Below are 8,496 nucleotides of genomic sequence, written 5' to 3' on the forward strand. Positions count from 1 at the left end.
TAATTATTACTTAAAAGTATGACAATGTTGTGTAAGCTTAAGCATCTTGTAGCCCCTTCCGTTAGCTTTCCAATGCCTCCGACGGTGTAACACCCCATATTTTCTAATTTTAATTTAATTGGAAATTAAATCATTAATTAGAGATAATTTAGTATTTGGTTGAATTATATGGAAAATGATGAGTTATTGGCATTGGGCCTAGAGTGGTGGTTAGCAGTAAGGGGGTGTTAACTAAGCAAGCCCATTATAATATTTTATTTTATTTTTCATAAAATAAAGGAATTGGGAAAAGAGAAGCAGAAGCAGTAGAAGCAGATTTTGGAAAAGGAGAACACGTGAAAGTGAGAAGGGCCAAAGGGGAAGAAGACCTTCGAAGATTCGACTCTGAGGTAAGGGGGGATTCTTCGGGTTAGTATTCCTTATGTGATTGTAGGTAGTATGATTGATTAGGATTGTTATCTAGTTCAATCGTACGTGTCGGGTTTGGGATTTATGTTAGGTTTTGATGAATTGTGTGAATTACATGATTTTGTTGATATTCATGTTATATGTGTTAATACTTGTATAAAACTTGTCTGAAATATGTTATGATGTGCAAACTGATGGTAATTGTGTGCTATGTTCGTATGTACCTGAAATTGGGGTTATGGGATAGGGTAAAAGCTGTCAAAATATTGATTCTGGCTGTGCAGGTACGTAGGAACCGGTTCCCATGTGGGACGAACCGGTTCCCCCTTGTAAAAACAGAGAAATATGGATTCTGGGTAGCTGGGAACCGGTTCCCACGTAGGGACAACCCGGTTCCCCATAGTAAAAACCAGAGACGAGACTTTGAGACTGCCAGGAACCGGTTCCCACGTAGGGACAACCCCGTTCCTGCAGCATTTTTCTAAAAATGTTTTATCTTTGAAAACTCATAACTTTTGATCTGAGTATCCGATTTATGTGCCGTTTTGGGCGTTGCGAAGCTAATGAGATGCTTTATCTGATGAATTGATAAAATGGACAATAGCCAACTTTACTTTTTAAACTCGATTTAATTATTAATGAATTGAAAGATAGTATATGTATATGTGCTTATATATATGACTATTGATGCATGTTCTGTATTGGTGATGGGATTGTGATATTCATTGGGTGATGTTGGTTTATAACATGTCGTAAATGAATACATGTTTTGTGATTATGTTGTTGGGTTGTTTTGATAATTGGTTACATTGTGTGCAATGATGTTAGATGTAACAATGTATGAACGTGGTGATGATTGATGATTTATGAATGTTAATATACTGTTAATGTTAACATGTGAACTGTGGTGAATGTATGTGTGATATGTTTGTATGAATGCTAAGAATATATACATGCTTATTGGTGATGATTTGGTGATGATAATGAGACGATGTGTTACATCGGATTGGTGATGTTGTAAGCATGTTATATGTTGCATTCATTGGCATACATTTTTGGTGATGGATCCCGGTGATGAAAGTGGATCAAAATGGTGAGCATGATTCCCAGTGTGTGGAATCGGTGCTGAATATTTTGGTGAGCATGATTCCCAGTGTGTGGAATCGGTGCTGGATATTTTGGTGAGCATGATTCCCAGTGTGTGGAATCGGTGCTGGATATTTGGTGAGCATGATTCCCTATGTGTGGAATCGGTGCTGGTTAAACTGTATCTCAGTGATGAGGATATCAGTTGGATGGGTATATCCCATGTATGGTACCACATGCATAGTGTCAGTTTAATCATATGCATTGGTTATAACATGATTGGATGGAATTCAGTGTTATGCCTTGGTGTGTTTATATGATTGATGTATTAAGAATATGTTGTTAATATAACTTGATCATTGGTATAATTGATGAGTTGTGGGCCGATGGCCAATATTGTTGGATTGATGTTTACTTGTTGTAATAATTCTGATTATATGTATGATTGAGTGGATGATAATTACTATGAGATTTTATTGCTTATGATTGCATAATGCTTATTAATTCGAATGAAACTCACCCTTACTTTGATGATTTCAGATTAAGGATGTAGCGGCGTCTTGATTGGGTGAAGATAGCTTATAGGCTAGCCCTTAGTTCGTGTCGAGTCATGCTCTGATTGTAACACTGGGGAACGCTAGTTTAGAGACGAATTATTATGTCGGTCTTTGTTGTTTATAATTGTATTAGAGGACTTGCATGAATGATGATGAATATGCAATGTTATGAATTATAATCCGCTGTGTTGAACATGAATTGTATTTATGTTAAATGGTTCCTAGTGTGGCATGACAAATGACTATAGTATTTTATGTTAAAGAAGTTGTGACATCCTTGTATTTCATGTTTACTCTGAATATTATTCTATTTTCCGCGGGGGTTTAGAAGGGTGTTACAATAGTGGTATCAGAGCATAGTCGGTCCTTGTGACCAGAGTCTTGTTGTTAATTTCCTTTCGGTACGCGACATGTGTGTGAAACACTGTTGGTACTCAGTGTGTTCTAACTGTTTGTGTGCAGAAGTGGGATTGAAACTAGTGGGGGAGAAGTCATGCTTCTCGGAGATGTCTCAGATACAAGATGTTAGAGTGATGCGTAGTGCAGTAGTACAAGAGTGTGGAGTTATTGTTTCCTGAAGTGAAGGTGACATGGGCTGAGGACTGTGGTTGTTGTTCAGTCGGAGTGTATCGGAGTAGATGATGGTTATTTCTGAGAAATGGAATTTCGAAGTTGTGATGCTTCAAGTGCTACTGATGGATTGTGATGTTTTTGTGTGAGTAGCCCTATGTGAAAGGTCGCTGTTGAAGCAGTGATTAAAGGAAGTATTGTCGTAGACCTTGTCGTAGGATTACTAGTAAGTAATTGAGATGATAGTAGAGGTTATTGATGTTGTTGAGAAAGTTTCGAAGTGCGAGTAATGCAAAGAGACGAATATGATCCCAAGGATAAGAAGGTTGATGATGGCGTACATGAATTTGGTTTCAGGATGTTGCAGAAATCGAACTTCAGCGATGAAATGTGTTGTTTAAGTTATAAGAAGTTTGGAAGCGAAGAGAGGTGATAAGATGATGTTAATAATGAGATTAATTTGAAAAGAATGAGTTTTGGAGTAGAATTTCCGTAAGCAAATCGCAGGAAGATTGCTGAATTGTTATGAAATTTCGAAAATTCATAACTGGAGTTCTGGACATCCGATTTGAGTTCCGTTTGAAGCGTCGGAAAGCTAACGAGATGAACTTTGTTATAAAAATGGTTGCAGCAGCTGTAACATATTTAATTGTGACAGGATGATGTTTGAAAGAGGTGAAGTTGCGGTTACGCGTGCTCTTAGAATTAGACTTGTTTGTTGGTACGACACGGGATGTCAGTGTCAGAGTTGAACGGATTGGAGGAATAATGAGGAGGCTTGTTGAGAAGCAATCTTAGAGATTAAATGTGCCAATTGAGAAGTTTTGGAGATGTCGTATAGGGTTTTGTTGCATGGTGTCGGTATTGTATCTTGAGTGACGATTGGGAACATACATGTTTTGAGCTCTGAGTGTCGGATTAATGTACCGTTTGAACCCATGAAGAGGAGAGATTATTTTATACCTTATGGAAGAGTAATAAATACCATAGACTGGTCCTATGAAGAGATATGATGATGTCGGTTAAAGAAGCATGAACAAGTGTTGAATAGGAATGCCTATTACCGCGATTGTTCGGAACGAAGTCGAGTAGAATATGTCCTTAATAAATAAGAGGATAAAGATGATTTAAATATTGATGGATTTGAGTGATGAAGGAATCAGTAGAAAAAGTGAAATAGACTTTGGAACCAATTGTGGGGTATATTGATGTAAAAGCAGTAAGTAGTAACTTATGCGTCGGGACGATTAAAAGCGCAGGAAATGAATTATCTGACTCATGATTTAGAATTGGCAGCCATGGTTTTGTTTTGATGTTGCAGTGACATTATTTGTATGGTTCGAGATTGCCTCTAAGAATATCGATGCTGATGGTGAAAGAGTTGGATTTAATTGAACAATTCAGAGAATTAAGTTTGGTATGAGAAGGTGCTCCTAATAATGTTAGATTGGGTATACTGAAACTGACTAATGGTATTCTAGACGAGATTAGAGAAAGTCAGAAAGCTGATGTTGAGTTGATCGATAAGTCGACCTTGAATTACAAAGGTAAAGACAATGAATTCAGAATTGACGAGGATGGTGTAATGAGGTTGGTGGTCGCTGTTGTGTTCCGCGTGTTACCGGGTTGAGAAAGAATATTCTAGAAGAAGGACACCATAGAGAATTATTAGACTATGACAATGTTGATGAGTTTGGGTGCAAACTCGGAAAAGACACTATTATGTAGTAACAACGGCTTATGCTTAAATATGATTGTCGGCTATCTATTGACAAATTGAGGACTTGATCACCCTTAATCTCTTGTTGATAATAGGCGGAATCATATAGATGGTATAAGGTTGCTTGTTACCGTAATGGTATAAGATGTGATGAATGCTGAGATGCGAGAATAACCACTCACCATATTGTGGGAACTTATGAGAAAGTGAATATGAAGGGGTGCAAAGCATTGGACGGTGACTTAAGACGGGTAGTTGTAGTCGCACAGCGAAAGTATGATGTAGAGTGGTGTGATGAGTGTTACTCGTGACCAGTGAGGAATTAATATGTCGGAATCCTACATAGAGAATATGTGTTGATCTATATGTTGGATTTGGAATCTCGTAGACATAAGGATGTCGTGCCAAAGGATTAGAACCCTTTTGAATAATTGCCGAGACGATGAATATGTTGTTATGGTTGTACGTAGTTAACGAGTAGGTATTCGGAGAAGTTAAGAAGAAGAATTGATATTACATGATGCTATAATAATCTTGTGATGTTGTAAGGTATTGTGTGGATTTCTAATTGAAATGAAGGATTATACTCTACGAAGGACGAAGTTGATTTCATTCTTAGTGAAGAGTGGGACTCTGTTGAGCTATCTTGTAAGCAATGGTATATTGAGGATGATGAGCTATGTAATTATAACTACTGATGTGCACTCATTTCCATAGTTGGAATGTTTAATAGAGGAAGTAAATCAGGAATTGTTTTTGAGTGCGAGTAAGTATTGACGAGTGGTGAGTTAGAACCATGGATGGTAAAGAATGATTCTTGAACGAATGAGTAAAGAGGGCCAGAGTTGGGTATAACCTTGAAGTTTAATTGATAATGATGGTTGCAATGAGTAATCAGGATAGTGCAGCAAAAGCAGAATGTAGCGTGTTGGGTAATTCTGGTGTGACCTAAGAGGAGCCAGACAATTGGAATTCAATGGTATAGGAATATGAGTATTGAGTTCTTGAAGGAAGCAGTTGGTAAAGAGTGTAAGTATTACTTTATCGCTCAATTGGAAGAGTGTGCCTAAGGTTAATACATGGGTAAATGGAATCCATTACTACAGTGTTGATCAGTTGTGATCATACCATGGATTGTGTAATTGTATTATTCAGTTATTGAGTGTAATGTATGGATCACACCTCGAAGTTTCATTGTTGTTAGCCGTTGGAATTATAGCGAGTGGTACATCTAGGGATGGTCAAAAGCAACGTAAGAACTGAGATTGAATGCATGAGGTATGCTTATGTTGGTTATGTCAGATGAACTTGGAGGTTCGACTAAGAAAGTGTTAACTGAGAACAGGAAGGTCAGATGGAGGACTCCTATTTGGAACTATTCGCTAGAAGTATGTTTTCGAGGACGAAAACTATTTTAGTGGGGGAGAGTTGTAACACCCCATATTTTCTAATTTTAATTTAATTGGAAATTAAATTATTAATTAGAGATAATTTAGTATTTGGTTGAATTATATGGAAAATGATGAGTTATTGGCATTGGGCCTAGAGTGGTGGTTAGCAGTAAGGGGGTGTTAACTAAGCAAGCCCATTATAATATTTTATTTTATTTTTCATAAAATAAAGGAATTGGGAAAAGAGAAGCAGAAGCAGTAGAAGCAGATTTTGGAAAAGGAGAACACGTGAAAGTGAGAAGGGCCAAAGGGGAAGAAGACCTTCGAAGATTCGACTCTGAGGTAAGGGGGGATTCTTCGGGTTAGTATTCCTTATGTGATTGTAGGTAGTATGATTGATTAGGATTGTTATCTAGTTCAATCGTACGTGTCGGGTTTGGGATTTATGTTAGGTTTTGATGAATTGTGTGAATTACATGATTTTGTTGATATTCATGTTATATGTGTTAATACTTGTATAAAACTTGTCTGAAATATGTTATGATGTGCAAACTGATGGTAATTGTGTGCTATGTTCGTATGTACCTGAAATTGGGGTTATGGGATAGGGTAAAAGCTGTCAAAATATTGATTCTGGCTGTGCAGGTACGTAGGAACCGGTTCCCATGTGGGACGAACCGGTTCCCCCTTGTAAAAACAGAGAAATATGGATTCTGGGTAGCTGGGAACCGGTTCCCACGTAGGGACAACCCGGTTCCCCATAGTAAAAACCAGAGACGAGACTTTGAGACTGCCAGGAACCGGTTCCCACGTAGGGACAACCCCGTTCCTGCAGCATTTTTCTAAAAATGTTTTATCTTTGAAAACTCATAACTTTTGATCTGAGTATCCGATTTATGTGCCGTTTTGGGCGTTGCGAAGCTAATGAGATGCTTTATCTGATGAATTGATAAAATGGACAATAGCCAACTTTACTTTTTAAACTCGATTTAATTATTAATGAATTGAAAGATAGTATATGTATATGTGCTTATATATATGACTATTGATGCATGTTCTGTATTGGTGATGGGATTGTGATATTCATTGGGTGATGTTGGTTTATAACATGTCGTAAATGAATACATGTTTTGTGATTATGTTGTTGGGTTGTTTTGATAATTGGTTACATTGTGTGCAATGATGTTAGATGTAACAATGTATGAACGTGGTGATGATTGATGATTTATGAATGTTAATATACTGTTAATGTTAACATGTGAACTGTGGTGAATGTATGTGTGATATGTTTGTATGAATGCTAAGAATATATACATGCTTATTGGTGATGATTTGGTGATGATAATGAGACGATGTGTTACATCGGATTGGTGATGTTGTAAGCATGTTATATGTTGCATTCATTGGCATACATTTTTGGTGATGGATCCCGGTGATGAAAGTGGATCAAAATGGTGAGCATGATTCCCAGTGTGTGGAATCGGTGCTGAATATTTTGGTGAGCATGATTCCCAGTGTGTGGAATCGGTGCTGGATATTTTGGTGAGCATGATTCCCAGTGTGTGGAATCGGTGCTGGATATTTGGTGAGCATGATTCCCTGTGTGTGGAATCGGTGCTGGTTAAACTGTATCTCAGTGATGAGGATATCAGTTGGATGGGTATATCCCATGTATGGTACCACATGCATAGTGTCAGTTTAATCATATGCATTGGTTATAACATGATTGGATGGAATTCAGTGTTATGCCTTGGTGTGTTTATATGATTGATGTATTAAGAATATGTTGTTAATATAACTTGATCATTGGTATAATTGATGAGTTGTGGGCCGATGGCCAATATTGTTGGATTGATGTTTACTTGTTGTAATAATTCTGATTATATGTATGATTGAGTGGATGATAATTACTATGAGATTTTATTGCTTATGATTGCATAATGCTTATTAATTCGAATGAAACTCACCCTTACTTTGATGATTTCAGATTAAGGATGTAGCGGCGTCTTGATTGGGTGAAGATAGCTTATAGGCTAGCCCTTAGTTCGTGTCGAGTCATGCTCTGATTGTAACACTGGGGAACGCTAGTTTAGAGACGAATTATTATGTCGGTCTTTGTTGTTTATAATTGTATTAGAGGACTTGCATGAATGATGATGAATATGCAATGTTATGAATTATAATCCGCTGTGTTGAACATGAATTGTATTTATGTTAAATGGTTCCTAGTGTGGCATGACAAATGACTATAGTATTTTATGTTAAAGAAGTTGTGACATCCTTGTATTTCATGTTTACTCTGAATATTATTCTATTTTCCGCGGGGGTTTAGAAGGGTGTTACAGACGGCGCCCAATTCCGAGTTACGGAACTCCAGTTATGGTCAAAACTGATCTAACTTTAAAATAAAACCACGCATTGAACTCGCTACTGTTTCTTAATTTAGAGCTACTTTTGAACTAATAATAGGACATAAAATTAACATTTCTTAACTTAGGACTATTTTTTAATGGAACTCCGAGATAAGAGAATATTCAAAGATTAAATACAATAATGAATTTAATATGTGTTCTACAACCTAAAAAATATTTATTTTATTTTTCATAAATTTCTAGATATACTTAAACAAGAAATGTTATCATAATATTTAAAATAATTAGTTTGTCAAATAATAAAATATTATGAAGTCCCACACACCCCTCGTCATGGTTATGGATTTCTATATTAAGATACACCTGTTAATTGTGCTGTATGTTAACAAATT

The 8,496-nt window shown here is 36.7% G+C and overlaps 1 long non-coding RNA gene across 1 annotated transcript; it reads left to right on the forward strand.

The window, feature by feature from the left end:
* Nucleotides 1-284: 284 nt before the first annotated feature.
* Nucleotides 285-8,051, forward strand: LOC131630763 (uncharacterized). Its single transcript, XR_009292466.1, has 3 exons — nucleotides 285-389; nucleotides 2,035-6,074; nucleotides 7,720-8,051. It is a non-coding gene; the product is annotated as an uncharacterized LOC131630763 (long non-coding RNA).
* Nucleotides 8,052-8,496: the final 445 nt, after the last annotated feature.

This window comes from Vicia villosa, unplaced genomic scaffold (assembly GCF_029867415.1).
Source record: "Vicia villosa cultivar HV-30 ecotype Madison, WI unplaced genomic scaffold, Vvil1.0 ctg.000732F_1_1, whole genome shotgun sequence".
Classification (NCBI taxonomy): Eukaryota; Viridiplantae; Streptophyta; class Magnoliopsida; order Fabales; family Fabaceae; genus Vicia; species Vicia villosa.